Source organism: Engystomops pustulosus, chromosome 6 (genome assembly GCF_040894005.1).
Source record: "Engystomops pustulosus chromosome 6, aEngPut4.maternal, whole genome shotgun sequence".
NCBI classification, from domain to species: domain Eukaryota; kingdom Metazoa; phylum Chordata; class Amphibia; order Anura; family Leptodactylidae; genus Engystomops; species Engystomops pustulosus.
In genome coordinates this window covers 12697116-12719643 of record NC_092416.1, presented here as the reverse complement: position 1 = coordinate 12719643, position 22528 = coordinate 12697116, and the positions used below count along the sequence as shown (strand labels likewise).

The 22528-nt window shown below is 46.7% G+C and overlaps 1 protein-coding gene across 1 annotated transcript in view; it reads left to right on the top strand.

The window, feature by feature from the left end:
- The first annotated feature begins 9794 nt into the window (after positions 1-9794).
- The window catches only part of LOC140065386 (free fatty acid receptor 2-like), a 39584-nt gene continuing 26850 nt past the window's right edge, over positions 9795-22528 (top strand). The window contains exon 1 of the mRNA XM_072112986.1: positions 9795-9894. The gene's annotated coding sequence lies outside the window, so the exon portion shown is untranslated. The remainder of the gene's footprint in view (positions 9895-22528) is intronic.

Below are 22528 nucleotides of genomic sequence, written 5' to 3'. Positions count from 1 at the left end.
GTAACAGTGCCCCCACAGTAGCCAGTATAGTAACAGTGCCCCCACAGTAGCCAGTATAGTAACAGTGCCACCACAGTAACCAGTATAGCAACAGTGCCCCCACAGTAGCCAGTATAGTAACAGTGCTTCCACATTCGCCAGTATAGTAACAGTGCCCCAACAGAGTAGCCAATATAGTAACAGTGTCCCCACTGTAAGTATAGCAACAGTGCCCACAAAGTAGCCAGTATAGTAACAGTGCCCCAACACAGTAGCCAGTATAGTAACAGTGCCCCCACAGTAGCCACTAAAGTAACAGTGCCCCAACACAGTATCCAATATAGTAACAGTGCTCCCACAGTAACAAGTATAGTAACAGTGCCCACACAGTAGCCAATATAGTAACAGTGCCCCCACAGAAGCCAGTATCGTAACAGTGTCCCCACACAGTAGCCAATATAGTAACAGTGGCCCCACAGTATCCAGTATAGTAACAGTGCCCCCACATTAGCCAATATAGTAACAGTGCCCCCACAGTAACCAGTATAGTAACAGTGCCCCCACACAGTAGCCAATATAGTAACAGTGCCCCCACAGTAACCAGTATAGTAACAGTGCCCCAACACAGTAGCCAATATAGTAATAATGCCCCCACAGTAACCAGTATAGTAACAGTGCCCCCACACAGTAGCCAATATAGTAACAGTGCCCCCACAGTAACCAGTATAGTAACAGTGCCCCCACACAGTAGCCAATATAGTAACAGTGCCCCCACAGTAGCGAATATAATAACAGTGCCCCCACAGTAACCAATATAGTAACAGTGCCCCCACAGTAACCAGTATAGTAACAGTGTCCCCACAATAACCAGTATAGCAACAGTGCCCCCACACAGTAGCCAATATAGTAACAGTGTCCCCACAGTAACCAGTATAAAACAGTGCCCCCACAGTAGCCAGTATAGTAACAGTGCCCCCACAGTAGCCAGTATAGTAACAGTGCCCCCACACAGTAGCCAGTATAGTAACAGTGCCCCCACAGTAACCAGTATAGTAACAGTGCCCCCACAGTAGCCAGTATAGTAACAGTGCCCCAACACAGTAGCCAACATAGTAACAGTGTCCCCACAGTAACCAGTATAGTAACAGTGCCCCCACAGTAGCCAGTATAGTAACAGTGCCCCCACAGTAGCCAGTATAGTAACAGTGCCCCCACAGTAGCCTTAAAGTAACAGTGCCCCAACACAGTAGCCAATATAGTAACAGTGCTCCCACAGTAGCCAGTATCGTGACAGTGCCCCCACAGTAGCCAATATAGTAACAGTGCCCCCACAGTAGCCAGTATCGTAACAGTGCCCCCACACAGTAGCCAGTATCGTAACAGTGCCCCCACACAGTAGCCAATATAGTAACAGTGGCCCCACAGTAGCCAGTATAGTAACAGTGCCCCCACAGTTGCCAATATAGTAACAGTGCCCCCACAGTAACCAGTATAGTAACAGTGCCCCAACACAGTAACCAATATAGTAATAATGCCCCCACCGTAACCAGTATAGTAACAGTGCCCCCACACAGTAGCCAATATAGTAATAATGCCCCCACAGTAACCAGTATAGTAACAGTGCCCCCACACAGTAGCCAATATAGTAACAGTGCCCCCACAGTAGCCAATATAATAACAGTGCCCCACAATAACCAATATAGTAACAGTGCCCCCACAGTAACCAGTATAGTAACAGTGTCCCCACAATAACCAGTATAGCAACAGTGCCCCCACACAGTAGCCAATATAGTAACAGTGTCCCCACAGTAACCAGTATAGTAACAGTGTCCCCACAATAACTAGTATAGCAACAGTGCCCCGACAGTAACCAGTATAGTAACAGTGCCCTCACAGTAACCAGTATAGTAACAGTGCCCCCACAGTAGCCAATATAGTAACAATGCCCCCACAGTAGCCAGTATAGTAACAGTGCACCCACAGTTGCCAATATAGTAACAGTGCCCCCACAGTAGCCAGTATAGTAACAGTGCCCCCACAGTAGCCAGTATAGTAACAGTGCCCCCACAGTAGCCAATATAGTAACAGTGCCCCCACACAGTAGCCAGTATAGTAACAGTGCCCCCACAGTAACCAGTATAGTAACAGTGCCCCCACAGTAACCAGTATAGTAACAGTGCCCCCACAGTAGCCAGTATAGTAACAGTGCCCCCACAGTAGCCAGTATGGTAACAGTGCCCCCACAGTAGCCAGTATAGTAACAGTGCCCCCACAGTAACCAGTATAGTAACAGTGCCCCCACACAGTAGCCAATATAGTAATAATGCCCCCACAGTAACCACTATAGTAACAGTGCCCCCACACAGTAGCCAGTATAGTATCAGTGCCCCCACAGTAGCCAATATAATAACAGTGCCCCCACAGTAACCAGTATAGTAACAGTGCCCCCAAAGTAGCCAGTATAGTAACAGTGCCCCAACACAATAGCCAGTATAGTAACATTGCCCCCACAGTCGCCAGTATAGTAACAGTGCCCCAACACATTAGCCAATATAGTAACAGTGCCCCCACAGTATCCAGTATAGTAACAGTGCCCCCACAGTAGCCAGTATAGTAACAGTGCCCCAACACAGTAGCCAATATAGTAACAGTGCCCCCACACAGTAGCCAATATAGTAACAGTGCCCCCACAAGTAGCCAATATAGAAACAGTGCCCCCACAGTAACCAGTATAGTAACAGTGCCCCCACAAGTAGCCAATATAGAAACAGTGCCCCCACAGTCGCCAGTATAGTAACAGTGCCCCCACACAGTAGCCAATATAGAAACAGTGCCCCCACACAGTAGCCAGTATAATAACAGTGCCCCCACAGGAGCCAGTATAGTAACAGTGTCCCCACAGTAGCCAGTATAGTAACAGTGCCCCCACAGTCGCCAGTATAGTAACAGTGCCCCCATAGTAGCCAGTATAGTAACAGTGCCCCCACTGTAGCCAGTATAGTAACAGTGCCCCCACTGTAGCCAGTATAGTAACAGTGCCCCCACACAGTAGCCAATATAGAAACAGTGCCCCCACAGTAACCAGTATAGTAACAGTGCCCCCACAAGTAGCCAATATAGAAACAGTGCCCCCACAGTCGCCAGTATAGTAACAGTGCCCCCACACAGTAGCCAATATAGAAACAGTGCCCCCACACAGTAGCCAGTATAATAACAGTGCCCCCACAGGAGCCAGTATAGTAACAGTGTCCCCACAGTAGCCAGTATAGTAACAGTGCCCCCACAGTCGCCAGTATAGTAACAGTGCCCCGATAGTAGCCAGTATAGTAACAGTGCCCCCACTGTAGCCAGTATAGTAACAGTGCCCCCACAGTAGCCAGTATAGTATCAGTGCCCCCACAGTAACCAGTATAGTAACAGTGCCCCCACAGTAACCAGTATAGTATCAGTGCCCCCACAGTAACCAGTATAGTAACAGTGCCCCCATAGTAGCCAGTATAGTAACAGTGCCCCACTGCAGCCTGTATAGTAACAGTGCCCCACAGTAGCCAGTATAGTAACAGTGCCCCACAGTAGCCAGTATAGTAACAGTGACCCACAGTAGCCAGTATAGTAACAGTGTCCCCACAGTAGCCAGTATAGTAACAGTGTCCCCACAGTAGCCAGTATAGTAACAGTGCCCCCACAGTAGCCAGTATAGTATCAGTGCCCCCACAGTAACCAGTATAGTAACAGTGCCCCCACAGTAACCAGTATAGTATCAGTGCCCCCACAGTAACCAGTATAGTAACAGTGCCCCCATAGTAGCCAGTATAGTAACAGTGCCCCACTGCAGCCTGTATAGTAACAGTGCCCCACAGTAGCCAGTATAGTAACAGTGACCCACAGTAGCCAGTATAGTAACAGTGTCCCCACAGTAGCCAGTATAGTAACAGTGTCCCCACAGTAGCCAGTATAGTAACAGTGTCCCCACAGTAGCCAGTATAGTAACAGTGTCCCCACAGTAGCCAGTATAGTAACAGTGACCCACAGTAGCCAGTATAGTAACAGTGTCCCCACAGTAGCCAGTATAGTAACAGTGTCCCCACAGTAGCCAGTATAGTAACAGTGCCCCACAGTAGCCAGTATAGTAACAGTGCTCTAACAGTGTATACAATGGAGGGACTGTGACTGGCACTTATTTTGGACATGCTGTAACTCGCAATAATAATAGAGAAGCTGCACCTGGCATTGACTACAGAGATGCTGTGTCTGAAATGAATTGTGCCTGGCACCTACTATGGAGGTGCTGTGCCTGGTATTGACTAAAGAGGGACTGTGCCTGGTACTAATTTTAAAGGAGCTGTGTCCGGCACTGAGCATAGAGGAGGGCACTCCGGATGGTACTATGAGAAGGAACTGGCACTCATTATGGGGGCACTCCATGTAACAAGGGGCTGCAGTGTGGATCTTTGTCCAGTAGATGGCACTAGAGTACAGAAGAGGAAAGTGTTGGGTCCAGAACTCTGGTGGTGAGCACCAGAAAAGGACAGTCTGCAGGTGAGGTCTTTGGATAGGGTGGTCGCCCCGCGGGCGTGCGGCTGAAGAAGGACCCACATTCCTGCAGTGAGGCTAAAGCCTCCCCATTATCTGATACATTATTATCTGCATTATATGGACATTTTCTGTTTCCACTAATCCTTCAGTAAAGTTATTGTTCAATTCAGCACATGTGTCTGTCATCTCCCCTGCAACATTACATCCGGCTGGTACTAGGAGAGGGCTGGCACTGATTATGGGGGCACTCCGGCTTGTACTAGGAGAAGGTTCTGGCACTGTTTATAGGGGCACTCCCCCTGGTAGTATGAGATGGTTCTGGCACCGATTATGGTGTTACTCCGGCTGGTTCTGGTGCTGTTTATGGGGGCACTCCAGATGGTACCAAGAGAAGGTACTGACACTGATCATGGGGGCACTCTGGCTGGTACTATGAGAAGGTTCTGGCACTGATTATGGGGGCACTCCGGCTGGTACTATGAGAAGGTTCTGGCGCTGTTTATGGGGGCACTCTGGCTGGTACTATGAGAAGGTTCTGGCGCTGTTTATGGGGGCACTCTGGCTGGTACTATGAGAAGGTTCTGGCGCTGTTTATGGGGCACTCCGGCTGGTACTATGAGAAGGTTCTGGCGCTGTTTACGTGGGCACTTCAGCTGGTACTATGAGAAGGTTCTGGCACTGATTATGGGGGCACTCCAGCTGGTACTGTGAGAAGTTCTGGTGATGATTATGGGGGCACTCCGGCTGGTAGTAGGTAAAGGTTCTGGTGCTGTTTATGGGGTTACTCCGGCTGGTACTATGAGAAGGTTCTGGCACTGATTATGGGGGCACTCCGGCTGGTAGTAGGAGAAGGTTCTGGTGCTGTTTATGGGAGCACTCCGGCTGGTACTATGAGAAGTTCTGGTGATGATTATGGGGGCACTCCGGCTGGTACTATGAGAAGTTCTGGTGCTGTTTATGGGGGCATCCCGGCTGGTTCTATGAGAAAGTTCTGGTGCTGTTTATGGGAGCCCTCCGGCTGGTACTATGAGAAGTTCTGGTGATGATTATGGGGCATCCCGGCTGGTAGTATGAGAAAGTTCTGGTGCTGTTTATGGGGGCATCCCGGCTGGTTCTATGAGAAAGTTCTGGTGCTGTTTATGGTGGCACTCCGGCTGGTAGTAGGAGAAGGTTCTGGTGCTGTTTATGGGGGCATCCCGGCTGGTTCTATGAGAAAGTTCAGGTGCTGTTTATGGGGGCACTCCGGCTGGTACTATGAGAAGGTTCTGGCGCTGTTTATGGGGCACTCCGGCTGGTACTATGAGAAGGTTCTGGCGCTGTTTACGTGGGCACTTCAGCTGATACTATGAGAAGGTTCTGGCACTGATTATGGGGGCACTCCAGCTGGTACTGTGAGAAGTTCTGGTGATGATTATGGGGGCACTCCGGCTGGTAGTAGGTAAAGGTTCTGGTGCTGTTTATGGGGTTACTCCGGCTGGTACTATGAGAAGGTTCTGGCACTGATTATGGGGGCACTCCGGCTGGTAGTAGGAGAAGGTTCTGGTGCTGTTTATGGGAGCACTCCGGCTGGTACTATGAGAAGTTCTGGTGATGATTATGGGGGCACTCCGGCTGGTACTATGAGAAGTTCTGGTGCTGTTTATGGGGGCACTCCGGCTGGTACTATGAGAAGTTCTGGTGATGATTATGGGGCATCCCGGCTGGTAGTATGAGAAAGTTCTGGTGCTGTTTATGGGGGAATCCCGGCTGGTTCTATGAGAAAGTTCTGGTGCTGTTTATGGTGGCACTCCGGCTGGTAGTAGGAGAAGGTTCTGGTGCTGTTTATGGGGGCATCCCGGCTGGTTCTATGAGAAAGTTCAGGTGCTGTTTATGGGGGCACTCCGGCTGGTACTATGAGAAAGTTCTGGTGCTGTTTATGGGGGCACTCTGGCTGGTACCAGGAGAAGGTTATCAGTGATTATATTGAGTCTCCACTTTTATCTGTAATATCTCCAGAACATTCCGGGTTCCATTAGTTTGATAGATGAGGCTCATGGAGGAAATTGTCCTCTGTCATCCCCCTGGCAGCAGCCGGAGGAGATAAGGAGCCGCTGTCCAGGTGCTGGAGGATGGGGGGGGGGGGGTGACCTAATTCTGATCCCTATCATACAGGAAGTCCCAGCAGTCACCCTGTACATCCACACAGCTGCCCTGGTTATTACATCCGTGTATCAGTCTATACTGTCATTCTAGCATTGTATTCATGCACCAGCAGGCTCTGTATGTGTGTCAGTCTATACTGTCATTCTAGCATTGTATTCATGCACCAGCAGGCTCTGTATGTGTCAGTCTATACTGTCATTCTAGCATTGTATTCATTCACCAGCAGGCTCTGTATGTGAGTCAGTCTATACTGTCATTCTAGTATTGTATTCATGCACCAGCCGGCCCTGTCTGTGTGTCAGTCTATACTGTCATTCTAGCATTGTATTCATGCACCAGCAGGCACTGTATGTGTATCAGTCTATACTGTCATTCTAGCATTGTATTCATGCACCAGCAGGCTCTGTATGTGTATCAGTCTATACTGTCATTCTAGCATTGTATTCATGCACCAGCAGGCTCTGTATGTGTGTCTGTCTATACTGTCATTCTAGCATTGTATTCATGCACCAGCAGGCTCTGTATGTGTGTCTGTCTATACTGTCATTCTAGTATTGTATTCATGCACCAGCAGGCTCTGTATGTGTGTCAGTCTATACTGTCATTCTAGCATTGTATTCATGCACCAGCAGGCCCTGTCTGTGTGTCAGTCTATACTGTCATTCTAGCATTGTATTCATGCACCAGCAGGCTCTGTATGTGTCTGTCTATACTGTCATTCTAGCATTGTATTCATGCACCAGCAGGCTCTGTATGTGTGTCAGTCTATACTGTCATTCTAGCATTGTATTCATGCACCAGCAGGCTCTGTATGTGTCAGTCTATACTGTCATTCTAGCATTGTATTCATGCACCAGCAGGCTCTGTATGTGTGTCAGTCTATACTGTCATTCTAGCATTGTATTCATGCACCAGCAGGCTCTGCATGTGTGTCAGTCTATACTGTCATTCTAGCATTGTATTCATGCACCAGCAGGCTCTGTATGTGTGTCAGTCTATACTGTCATTCTAGCATTGTATTCATGCACCAGCAGGCTCTGTATGTGTCAGTCTATACTGTCATTCTAGTATTGTATTCATGCACCAGCAGGCCCTGTCTGTGTGTCAGTCTATACTGTCATTCTAGCATTGTATTCATGCACCAGCAGGCTCTGTATGTGTGTCTGTCTATACTGTCATTCTAGCATTGTATTCATGCACCAGCAGGCTCTGTATGTGTGTCAGTCTATACTGTCATTCTAGCATTGTATTCATGCACCAGCAGGCTCTGTATGTGTCAGTCTATACTGTCATTCTAGCATTGTATTCATGCAGCAGCAGGCACTGTATGTGTGTCAGTCTATACTGTCATTCTAGCATTGTATTCATGCACCAGCAGGCTCTGTATGTGTCAGTCTATACTGTCATTCTAGCATTGTATTCATGCAGCAGCAGGCACTGTATGTGTGTCAGTCTATACTGTCATTCTAGCATTGTATTCATGCACCAGCAGGCTCTGTATGTGTGTCAGTCTATACTGTCATTCTAGCATTGTATTCATGCACCAGCAGGCTCTGTATGTGTGTCTGTCTATACTGTTATTCTAGCATTGTATTCATGCAGCAGCAGGCACTGTATGTGTGTCAGTCTATACTGTCATTCTAGCATTGTATTCATGCAGCAGCAGGCTCTGTCTGTGTGTCAGTCTATACTGTCATTCTAGCATTGTATTCATGCAGCAGCAGGCTCTGTCTGTGTGTGTAAATGTCAGTTTTTACTTTTACTCTTGTATTCTTTGATGAATCGGAAGATTCTGTGTCAGTTTTTACTGTCGTCCTGTCCTACCATTCATGCACCAGAAGGCTCTGTATGTGTAGAGGTGTCTTTGCATTGTGTCGGTTATTCTAGCATTCTATTCTGTGTCATTGTTAATAGTTCTATCAGTCTGTACCAGCAGGCTCTGTATGTGTGTCAGTCTATACTGTCATTCTAGCATTGTATTCATGCACCAGCAGGCTCTGTATGTGTCAGTCTATACTGTCATTCTAGCATTGTATTCATGCACCAGCAGGCTCTGTATGTGTGTGAGTCTATACTGTCATTCTAGCATTGTATTCATGCACCAGCAGGCTCTGTATGTGTCAGTCTATACTGTCATTCTAGCATTGTATTCATGCACCAGCAGGCACTGTATGTGTGTCAGTCTATACTGTCATTCTAGCATTGTATTCATGCACCAGCAGGCTCTGTATGTGTGTCTGTCTATACTGTCATTCTAGCATTGTATTCATGCACCAGGCTCTGTATGTGTCAGTCTATACTGTTATTCTAGCATTGTATTCATGCACCAGCATGCCCTGTATGTGTGTCAGTCTATACTGTCATTCTAGCATTGTATTCATGCACCAGCAGGCTCTGTATGTGTCTGTCTATACTGTTATTCTAGCATTGTATTCATGCACCAGCAGGCACTGTATGTGTGTCAGTCTATACTGTCATTCTAGCATTGTATTCATGCACCAGCAGGCTCTGTATGTGTGTCTGTCTATACTGTCATTCTAGCATTGTATTCATGCACCAGGCTCTGTATGTGTCAGTCTATACTTTCATTCTAGCATTGTATTCATGCACCAGCAGGCTCTGTCTGTGTGTGTAAATGTCAGTTTTTACTTTTACTCTTGTATTCTTTGATGAATCGGAAGATTCTGTGTCAGTTTTTACTGTCGTCCTGTCCTACCATTCATGCACCAGAAGGCGCTGTATGTGTAGAGGTGTCTTTGCATTGTGTCGGTTATTCTAGCATTCTATTCTGTGTCATTGTTAATAGTTGTATCAGTCTGTACATGAACCAGGAGGCTCAGGATGATCATGTCTTTATACTTGAGCCCAGATACAAGGGTCAATCCAAGGCGGCGCCAGAATTAACTGAAAAATTCCCAAATTTTAAGAATTTAGTACCGACACCAGTGACTTAGAGGACACGAGGGACCTAATATTCATGTTCCAGTCATATCTGCATCTGGGAAAGCTGGGTGAATTCTCCAGGAGAGGTGGAGGATGAGAGTTGTAGTAAGGCAGTATGGGAGGAGCTGTTTCTGGGAGTTCTAATCTAATTGACAAGGGGTTAATGATGTTCTGCATCAGTCGTGGCCCCCGGTGGCCCTGCCCCCATGTGCACTGGAGACTCTGCACTGTCACAGCGACCAGCGGAGCGCCCGCATCTGCCGCACAGAGCACCGCCAACCACCGGTACTGCAAGTAAGTCACCGCCGTGCAGATGTAGCGGGGCTGAGTGTGTCAGGTGTATATTATACTCTATCAGATGTAGCAGTGCCGAGTGTGTCAGGTGTATATTATACTCTATCAGATGTAGCAGAGCCGAGTGTGTCCGGTGTATACTATATTCTATCAGATGTAGCAGAGCTGAGTGTGTCTGGTGTAGTATATTATACTCTATCAGATGTAGCAGGGCTGAGTGTGTCAGGTGTAGTATATAATACTCTGTCAGATGTAGCAGAGCTGAGTGTGTCATGGGGTATTATATACTCTATCAAATGTAGCAGAGCTGAGTGTGTCAGGTGTTGTATACTATATTCTATCACATGTAGCAGAGCTGAGTGTGTCAGGTGCATATTATACTCTATCAGAAGTAGCAGAGCTGAGAGTGTCTGGTGCTGTATACTATATTCTATCAGATGTAGTAGTGCTGAGTGTGTCAGGTGTATATTCTATCAGATGTAGTAGTGCTGAGTGTGTCAGGTGTTGTATACTATATTCTATCAGATGTAGTAGTGCTGAGTGTGTCAGGTGTTGTATACTATATTCTATCAGATGTAGCAGACCTGAGTGTGTCAGGTGTATATTTTATCAGATGTAGGAGAGCTGAGTGTGTCAGGTGTATATTCTATCAGATGTAGGAGAGCTGAGTGTGTCAGGTGTATATTTTATCAGATGTAGGAGAGCTGAGTGTGTCAGGTGTATATTCTATCAGATGTAGGAGAGCTGAGTGTGTCAGGTATATATTCTATCAGATGTAGCAGACCTGAGTGTGTCAGGTGTATATTATACTCTATCAGATGTAGGAGAGCTGAGTGTGTCAGGTGTATATTATACTCTATGAGATGTAGCAGAGCTGAGTGTGTCAGGTGTATATTATACTCTATGAGATGTAGCAGAGCTGAATGTGTCAGGTGTATATTATACTCTATGAGATGTAGCAGAGCTGAATGTGTCAGGTGTATATTATACTCTATGAGATGTAGCAGAGCTGAATGTGTCAGGTGTATATTATACTCTATCAGATGTAGGAGAGCTGAATCCATTGCTACTCCTTACGATGGAAGCCTGAAGCTTTTAGTACAGATGAAGCAGAGCCGAATTATTTGGCACTTCCCGTGATATTATGTGTTGTGTTACATGGGACTGCAGCCAAACCTGCTATGTGATCACAATACACAAAATGGACAGGTGCAGAGTAAAAGCGCTCAGCTCAACTACACCTCCCAGCTATGGTGTCTCCCTGTGCAGCTATTTCCAGAGCTGAGTTTGTCATTTGGTTTCAAGTGGCTTGACTTTACAATAACTGTATATTTACATAGGAAACTCTGCACTCAGAGCTTATGATAAAACTTACATTATTTACAGTGTATGGGTAATGTTATCTAGCAGAGCTGAGTTTGTTACTATTCTGTGATTTGCGTTCTCTCTGCTCCCCCCCAGCCTTGCTGCGCCCTGGTGAAGTGCCCTGGGGGGTACCAGCAACAGATCACAAATAAATCTGATTATCTCCCATCAGCTCCTCCTAAATCCATTTAGTTTACAGAAGATTTAATGGGATACAATTGTGAGAAGTATTAGGTTTGTACAGGATTTCTCCACCCAGGCTCCTCCCATTCACGGACAGCAAGCAGAGGTCTTAAATCTGCTAAAGAATTCCCTGGGACGAGGTTACAGTAAGCTGCAATACCACTTATGGCCTCTAGAAGAGGTAGTGAGTTGTGTCTGGTGAGCAGCGATCCTGGAGGTCATAGAAGTCAGAACCCCCCCCCCCCCCCCCTATGCTAATAATGTGAATCCCCCCATTTCTTATCATTGAAACCCCTAAAATGCGGATTTGGCTAGACTCCTGTAACTCCCTACTAATCAGTTTTCCACTCACTACACTTTCTCCTCTACAATCTATTCTTAATGCAGCTGCCAGGCTCGTCTTTAGGAACAAACGCTACACGGATGCCTCCAGTCTGTGCCAGTCACTGCACTGGTTACATGTCTCCTTTTTAAACAGTTTTAAATAATAACCCTCATCCACAAAGCTCTGCACAGTGCTGCACCTCCCTACCTCTCTTCTCTCATCTCAGTCTATCGTCCAACCCGTGCTCTTACATCTGCCAGTGACATTAGATTATTCTCTTCCTTAATTGGAACCTCTCATGCACGTATCCAGGACTTCTCCCGAGCTTGTGTCCCCCCTCATCCTCATAGAATGTAAGGTCTTCTGTCCTCCTCATCCTCATAGACTGTAAGCTCTTGTGTCACCCACTCATCCTCATAGACTGTAAGCTCTTGTGTCCCCCCTCATCCTCATAGACTGTAAGCTCTTGTGTCACCCCCTCATCCTCATAGAATGTAAGGTCTTCTGTCCCCCTCATCCACATAGACTGTAAGCTCTTGTGTCACCCCCTCATCCTCATAGACTGTAAGCTCTTGTGTCACCCCCTCATCCTCATAGACTGTAAGCTCTTGTGTCACCCCCTCATCCTCATAGGCTGTAAGCTGTTGTGTCCTCCCCTCATCCTCATAGACTGTAAGCTCTTGTGTCCCCCTCATCCTCATAGACTGTAAGCTCTTGTGTCACCCACTCATCCTCATAGAATGTAAGGTCTTCTGTCCCCCTTATCCTCATAGACTGTAAGCTCTTGTGTCACCCCCTCATCCTCATAGACTGTAAGGTCTTCTGTCCCCCTTATCCTCATAGACTGTAAGCTCTTGTGTCACCCCCTCATCCTCATAGACTGTAAGGTCTTCTGTCCCCCTCATCCTCATAGACTGTAAGCTCTTGTGTCACCCCCTCATCCTCATAGACTGTAAGCTCTTGTATCACCCCCTCATCCTCATAGACTGTAAGCTCTTGTGTCCCCCCCTCATCCTCATAGACTGTAAGCTTTTGTGTCACCCCTCATCCTCATAGACTGTAAGCTCTTGTGTCCTCCCCTCCTTCTCATAGACTGTAAGCTCTTGTGTCCCCCTCATCCTCATAGACTGTAAGCTCTGGTGTCACCCCCTCATCCTCATAGACTGTAAGCTCTTGTGTCACCTCCTCATCCTCATAGTCTGTAAGCTCTTGTGTCACCCCCTCATCCTCATAGACTGTAAGCTCTTGTGTCACCCCCTCATCCTCATAGACTGTAAGCTCTTGTGTCACCCCCTCATCCTTATAGACTGTAAGCTCTTGTGTCACCCCCTCATCCTCATAGACTGTAAGCTCTTGTGTCACCCCTCATCCTCATAGAATGTAAGGTCTTCTGTCCCCCTCATCCACATAGACTGTAAGCTCTTGTGTCACCCCCTCATCCTCATAGACTGTAAGCTCTTGTGTCACCCCCTCATCCTCATAGACTGTAAGCTCTTGTGTCACCCCCTCATCCTCATAGGCTGTAAGCTGTTGTGTCCTCCCCTCATCCTCATAGACTGTAAGCTCTTGTGTCCCCCTCATCCTCATAGACTGTAAGCTCTTGTGTCACCCACTCATCCTCATAGAATGTAAGGTCTTCTGTCCCCCTCATCCTCATAGACTGTAAGCTCTTGTGTCACCCCCTCATCCTCATAGACTGTAAGCTCTTGTATCACCCCCTCATCCTCATAGACTGTAAGCTCTTGTGTCCCCCCCTCATCCTCATAGACTGTAAGCTTTTGTGTCACCCCTCATCCTCATAGACTGTAAGCTCTTGTGTCCTCCCCTCCTTCTCATAGACTGTAAGCTCTTGTGTCCCCCTCATCCTCATAGACTGTAAGCTCTGGTGTCACCCCCTCATCCTCATAGACTGTAAGCTCTTGTGTCACCTCCTCATCCTCATAGTCTGTAAGCTCTTTTGTCACCCCCTCATCCTCATAGACTGTAAGCTCTTGTGTCACCCCCTCATCCTCATAGACTGTAAGCTCTTGTGTCACCCCCTCATCCTTATAGACTGTAAGCTCTTGTGTCACCTCCTCATCCTCATAGACTGTAAGCTCTTGTGTCAACCCCCCCCCATCCTCATAGACTGTAAGCTCTTGTGTCACCCCCTCATCCTCATAGACTGTAAGCTCTTGTGTCACCTCCTCATCCTCATAGACTGTAAGCTCTTGTGTCCCCCCCTCATCCTCATAGACTGTAAGCTCTTGTGTCACCCCTGATCCTCATAGACTGTAAGCTCTTGTGTCACCCCCTCATCCTCATAGACTGTAAGCTCTTGTGTTATCCCCTCATCCTCATAGACTGTAAGCTCTTGTGTCACCCCCTCATAGACTGTAAGCTCTTGTGTCACCCCCTCATCCTCATAGACTGTAAGCTCTTGTGTCACCCCCTCATCCTCATAGACTGTAAGCTCTTGTGATTTGTAAAGCTGCAGAATATGATGGCGTAGAGAAATACAGATTATTATTATTATTACTATTCTGTATCACAAAGAAATGTAGGAGATGCTGCTTATAATGGGGACCCCCCTTATTGGGGGCAGCGCTCCTTTAAGTCCACATCTGCTGTTGATATCCTGGAAGCTGCGGGTAACACAGATGGCAGAACTGATGCCAAGGGGAAGATTTACACAACAGCAGTAATAACTTCTCACCCAGACGTGTACAGAAGTCCCCGAGTCAGAGGACGGGCACCCGAAATATAGGCTGATGAGAGAGAACAGGGGGCAGAGCGTGCCATAGAGCGGGGGGACAGGACAGGGACACACTGACACTTGGGGGGACAGGACAAGGACACGCTGACACTTGGGGGAACCGGACAGGGACACGCTGACACTTGGGGGACAGGACATGGACACGCTGACACTTGGGGGCCAGGACAGGGACACGCTGACACTTGGGGGACAGGATGGCTTGTGTAATATCTTGTCCTGTAGGTACGTGTTAAATAATTAAATATTTTGCCATTGTATTCTTGTCAGCTGCACAAGTACCTGACATGTTCTGCTATACACATGTGTGAGAGTCACAGATATCAGCTACACAAGTACCTGACATGTTCTGCTATACACATGTGAGAGACACAGACATCAGCTACACAAGTACCTGACATGTTCTGCTATACACATGTGAGAGACACAGACATCAGTTACAAAAGTACCTGACATGTTCTGCTATACACATGTGTGAGACACAGACATCAGCTACACAAGTACCTGACATGTTCTGCTATACAGATGTGTGAGACACAGACATCAGCTACACAAGTACATGACATGTTCTGCTATACACATATGAGAGAAACAGACATCAGCTACACAAGTACCTGACATTTTCTGCTATACACATGGGTGAGACAAAGACATCAGCTACACAAACAACTGACATATTCTGCTATACACATGTGTGACACAGACATCAGCTACACAAGTACCTGACATGTTCTGCTATACACATGTGTGAGACACAGACATCAGCTACACAAGTACCTGACATGTTCTGCTATACACATGTGAGACACATACATCAGCTACACAAGTACCTGACATGTTCTGCTACACACATGTGTGAGACACAGACAGCAGCTACACAAGTACCTGACATGTTCTGCTATACACATGTGAGACACAGACATCAGCTACACAAGTACCTGACATGTTCTGCTATACACATGTGAGACACAGACATCAGCTTCGCAAGTACCTGACACGTTCTGCTATACACATGTGAGACACAGACATCAGCTACACAAGTACCTGACATGTCCTGCTATACACATGTGAGAGACACAGACATCAGCTACACAAGTACCTGACATATTCTGCTATACATATGTGAGAGACAGACATCAGCTACACAAGTACCTGACATATTCTGCTATACACATGTGTGAGACACAGACATCAGCTACACAAGTACCTGACATGTTCTGCTATACACATGTGTGAGACACAGACATCAGCTACACAAGTACCTGACATGTCCTGCTATACACATGCGTGGGACACAGACATCAGCTACACAAGTACCTGACATGTTCTGCTATACACATGTGAGAGACACAGACATCAGCTACACAAGTACCTGACATGTTCTTCTATACACATGTGTGAGACACAGACATCAGCTGCACAAGTACCTGACATGTTCTGCTATACACATGTGTGAGACACAGACATCAGCTGCACAAGTACCTGACATGTTCTGCTATACACATGTGTGATACAGACATCAGCTACACAAGTACCTGACATGTTCTGGTATACACATGTGAGACACAGACATCAGCTTCACAGTTCCTGACATGTCCTGCTATACACATGTGTGAGACACAGACATCAGCTACACAAGTACCTGACATGTTCTGCTATACACATGTGAGAGACACAGACATCAGCTACATAAGTGCCGCACATGTTCTGCTATACACATGTGAGAGACACAGACATCAGCTACACAAGTACTTCACATGTTCTGCTATGCACATGTGGGAGACATAGACATCAGCTACACAAGTACCTGACATGTTCTGCTATACACATGTGAGAGACACAGGCATCAGCTACACAAGTACCTGACATGTTCTGCTATGCACATGTGTGAGACACAGACATCAGCTACACAAGTACCTGACTTGTTCTGCTATGCACATGTGTGAGACACAGACATCAGCTACACAAGTACCTGACATGTTCTGCTATGCACATGTGTGAGACACAGACATCAGCTACACAAGTACCTGCTATGCACATGTGTGAGACACAGACATCAGCTACACAAGTACCTGACATGTTCTGCTATACACATGTGAGACACAGACATCAGCTACACAAGTACCTGACATGTTCTGCTATACACATGTGAGACACAGACATCAGCTACACAAGTACCTGACATGTTCTGCTATACACATGTGTGAGACACAGACATCAGCTCCACAAGTACCTGACATGTTCTGCTATACACATGGGTGAGACAAAGACATCAGCTACACAAACACCTGACATATTTTGCTATACACATGTGTGACACAGACATCAGCTACACAAGTGCCTGACATGTTCTGCTATACACATGTGTGAGACACAGACATCAGCTACACAAGTACCTGACATGTTCTGCTATACACATGTGAGACACATACATCAGCTACACAAGTACCTGACATGTTCTGCTACACACATGTGTGAGACACAGACAGCAGCTACACAAGTACCTGACATGTTCTGCTATACACATGTGTGACACAGACATCAGCTACACAAGTGCCTGACATGTTCTGCTATACACATGTGTGAGACACAGACATCAGCTACACAAGTACCTGACATGTTCTGCTATACACATGTGAGACACATACATCAGCTACACAAGTACCTGACATGTTCTGCTACACACATGTGTGAGACACAGACAGCAGCTACACAAGTACCTGACATGTTCTGCTATACACATGTGAGACACAGACATCAGCTACACAAGTACCTGACATGTTCTGCTATACACATGTGAGACACAGACATCAGCTTCGCAAGTACCTGATACGTTCTGCTATACACATGTGAGACACAGACATCAGCTACACAAGTACCTGACATATTCTGCTATACATATGTGTGAGACAGACATCAGCTACACAAGTACCTGACATGTTCTGCTATGCACATGTGTGAGACACAGACATCAGCTACACAAGTACCTGACATGTTCTGCTATACACATGTGAGACACAGACATCAGCTACACAAGTACCTGACATGTTCTGCTATACACATGTGAGACACAGACATCAGCTACAGAAGTACCTGACATGTTCTGCTATACACATGTGTGAGACACAGACATCAGCTCCACAAGTACCTGACATGTTCTGCTATACACATGGGAAAGACACAGACATCAGCTACACAAGTACCTGACATGTTCTGCTATACACATGTGAGACACAGACATCAGCTACACAAGTACCTGACATGTTCTGCTATACACATGTGTGAGACACAGACATCAGCTACACAAGTACCTGACATGCTCTGCTATACACATGTGTGAGACACAGACATCAGCTACACAAATACCTGACATGTTCTGCTATACACAAGTTAGAGACACAGACATCATCTACACAAGTACCTGACATGTTCTGCTATACACATGTGAGAGACACAGACATCAGCTACACAAGTACCTGACATGTTCTGCTATACACATGTGTGAAACACAGACATCAGCTACACAAATACCTGACATGTTCTGCTATACACAAGTTAGAGACACAGACATCAGCTACACAAGTACACAGTGATTGCACCATCAGCAGAATAGTGAGTGCAGCTCTATATAATACAAGTAATATGTCGGTTATCCCTCAGTTATAATATTTCTTTATGTGATAATAATATGTAATATGACAGTTCTCAGTATCTGAGGTCACTCGCTGCTTCTTCCATCTCTCCTCATATCCGGCCGGTGTCACGTTGCCTCGGGGTGACTGTCACTGATCTAATTATCACAATTGCTTCTTGGAGCTGATGTCACTAATGAAGGTGCAGGACAATTATCAGCGGCTCCTTGTCACACACATAATGTCACAGTGATGGACGTGTTATAATCTATAGAGAGGGACACGGCACGTTCTCCGCTTTATACTCATCCGGTTCCGGCTGTTCTCTGCTACACTGGATAGAAATCATATTGATGAGGGCGGAGGGGATGCGACTGTCACTGGTGACTTGTAGATGGGAAAGGGGGTTACAAAAGTCTATACACCCCTAATAGAGGAAGCCCCTGAGCGTCTCTTACATGGTCCGAATGATGGATCACTATAATACATAGCAGCGTCATTATCACCAATCATGGGGTCACCTCGACAACTGATGCTGCAGATGATAACTATAAATAGTTACTGCTATAAGCCACATGTCTGTATGGATCTACAAGTGTACATGCAAGGGTTAATCATACTGTGCCCAAATAATACATCCATACTGTGCCCAAATAATGCATCCATGCGGTGCCCAAATATTATATTCATACGGTGCCCAAATAATAGTCTTGTGTCGTGCCCAAATAATACATCCATACTGTGCCCAAATAATGCATCCATGCGGTGCCCAAATATTATATTCATACGGTGCCCAAATAATAGTCTTGTGTCGTGCCCAAATAATGCATCCCTACTGTGCCCAAATAATGCATCCATGCGGTGCCCAAATATTATATTCATACGGTGCCCAAATAATAGTCTTGTGTCGTGCCCAAATAATGCATCCCTACTGTTCCCACATAATGCATCCCTACTGTGCCCACATAATGCATCCATACTGTGCCCAAATAATGCATCATTCTGTGCCCAAATAATGCCTCCCTATTGTGTCCAAATAATGCCTCCCTATTGTGCCCAAATAATGCCTCCCTATTGTGCCCAAATAATGCCTCCCTACTGTGCCCAAATAATGCCTCCCTACTGTGCCCAAATAATGCCTCCCTACTGTGCCCAAATATTGCATCCCTACTGTGCCCAAATAATGCCTCCCTACTGTGCCCAAATAATGCCTCCCTACTGTGCCCAAATAATGCATCCCTACTGTGCCCAAATAATATACCCATAGTGTGTCAAAATAATACATCCATACTTTGTCCTAATAATACATCCCTACTGTGCCCAAATTATGCATCCCTGCATTACCCAAATCATGCATCCATACTGTGCCCAGATAATACACCCATGGCGTGTCCAAATAATACATCTATAACATGCTCAGATAATGCAGCCATACCGTGTCCAAAAATACAGTCCTATTACATCCAAATATAGCCATATGATGCGGTCAGACCATGCGATAATAAAACAGTCATAACATGACCAAATAATAAAAGCCCAAAGAGCAGCCTGGGGTTTGTGACTACATCCTGTTCAGCTCTTTCTACTTCGCCACCCCCTACAGTAGTGACAGGGGCTGTATCGGCCGTGGGGTCCGGTAGATTTGCGGTGGTCAGAGGTGATCGCTCCGTCCTGTAGATCGCTCGGCTCGTTGACCAGTATCACTAATTCTCAGCCCAGTTATTTTCTATTGTTCTGCCTCCCGCGTCCTGTCCACCTGCTGTCCCTGCGCTATTATTAACCTCATGATGTCGTGACGTCTCCGCAGCTTTCCCGGATGTCAGTCACTAATGGGCAGCCGGCAGAAAACACCTTCTGTTCCCAATTACCCGACCCCCAGGTCTGATCCGCCATCATTAACCATTTATATCCCGTGGACTAATAAACCTTTATTGGTCTCCAAGGGGATCAGGACACCACATGTTCCACAGAAAATGTGATTGGTTGTTCTTACATATGCCCCACCCACTTGACTATATGACTCTATGCCTGGTACTCATATACCTAAAATTGTGCTGCCACGCCAGTCCCACACATCAGACCTCAAAATAGACACATATGCTTCACTAACATATACTCTCCGCAGAATTATCACTACATACACCTTATATGTAGTGACCAGCAGCCTCCACTCCATGAAATGTCCAGCAGGAGCCTCCACTCCATGAAATGCCCAGCAGCAGCCTCCACTCCATGAAATGCCCAGCAGCAGCCTCCACTCCATGAAATGCCCAGCAGCAGCCTCCACTCCATGAAATGCCCAGCAGGAGCCTCCACTCCATGAAATGTCCAGCAGGAGCCTCCGCTCCATGAAATGTCCAGCAGGAGCCTCCGCTCCATGAAATGTCCAGCAGGAGCCTCCGCTCCATGAAATGTCCAGCAGGAGCCTCCACTCAATAAAATATCCAACAGGAGCCTCCACTCAATAAAATGTCCAGCAGGAGCCTCCACTCAATGAAATGTCCAGCAGGAGCCTCCACTCAATGAAATGTCCAGCAGGAGCCTCCGCTCAATGAAATGTCCAGCAGGAGCCTCCGCTCAATGAAATGTCCAGCAGGAGCCTCCGCTCAATAAAATGTCCAGCAGGAGCCTCCGCTCAATGAAATGTCCAGCAGGAGCCTCCACTCAATGAAATGTCCAACAGCAGCCTCCACCCAATGAAATGTCCAGCAGGAGCCTCCACCCAATGAAATGTCCAGCAGGAGCCTCCACTCAATAAAATGTCCAGCAGCAGCCTCCACCCAATAAAATATCCACCAGGAGCCTCCACCCAATGAAATGTCCAGCAGGAGCCTCCACTCAATGAAATGTCCAGCAGGAGCCTCCACTCAATGAAATGTCCAGCAGGAGCCTCCGCTCAATGAAATGTCCAGCAGCAGCCTCCACCCAATAAAATATCCACCAGGAGCCTCCACCCAATGAAATGTCCAGCAGGAGCCTCCACTCAATGAAATGTCCAGCAGGAGCCTCCACTCAATGAAATGTCCAGCAGGAGCCTCCGCTCAATGAAATGTCCAGCAGGAGCCTCCGCTCAATGAAATGTCCAGCAGGAGCCTCCACTCTATGAAATGTCCAGCAGGAGCCTCCACTCAATGAAATGTCCAGCAGGAGCCTCCACTCAATGAAATGTCCAGCAGGAGCCTCCACTCTATGAAATGTCCAGCAGGAGCCTCCACTCAATGAAATGTCCAGCAGGAGCCTCCGCTCAATGAAATGTCCAGCAGGAGCCTCCACTCTATGAAATGTCCAGCAGGAGCCTCCACTCAATGAAATGTCCAGCAGGAGCCTCCACTCAATGAAATGTCCAGCAGGAGCCTCCATTCAATAAAATGAACTGCAGGAACCTCCAGATACTACTAGACTTATTTATATTCTTTATGTCCATTTATTCATACATATCTTGTGTGCACCTACCAGCAGTGAAGCAGTGCAGTCTTCTTAGGAAAGTCTGGTTCAGCAGGGCCCTGTCTAGCTCCTGCCCTTCATGTCAAGGGACCTGTAGTTGTCTGCAGGAAAAAATTAAAGATATTGAATTGTGACAGCTACAGGCCCCTCCCCCTGCGACCACGATCGGTAGGCAACTGCCCTGATGCACTTTTACACCGTTTGAGTTTCTGTTCTTTGCTCCAGTTCTTTAAAACTCTAAATCACGTTTATTCTTCCATGTGCGGAGCTGCACGAGGGCTTGTTTTCTGTGTAAGAAGTTGTAAGTACTTCCTAGTGACGGTGTTTTATCGAAAGTAAATTTTATTGTTTATGTCCTTGTTTTCCTCCGTGATAACATTGAAGTAACCGTTTCCCTTTAAGCCGATGTACCAGATAGTGTTAGACGAGTGACAACTACTTCCTGGAATGCTGGCAGCTTTCCCTGTTTCTTCAGGATTGCTCTTTAATATCTTGTCATGTTTGAGTTCTCAGGCCATTAGTCTCGGGTTATGAGATAAGACACGAGGATCAGCCACTAATATTGTTCCCATGGATTATGTTATGAATGTTTCCATATAAGACAGAATTTATGTAGAATATTAACCTGTATGTAGAATATGTAGAATATCACCTGGGGAGCACCTACCTGCCACCCTTGTAGGTGTCCTCTCACCTCCGTCTGTTATCTCTTCCTGGTAGTTGAACCCTTCTGTTTCTCTTTGCAATGATACATTGTTATCTTTCCTTGGCAGTGTGATACATTGGGGCAGATTTACTTACCCGATCCCATCGCGATCCGGCGGTGCCTTGTCCGATGTGGATTCGGGTCCGACGCAATTCACTAAGGTAGTGAATCCGAGTTCCTTCCTGTGTCGCTGCTGCGCCGCGGTCCGCCGGAGTTCACCTGCTTCT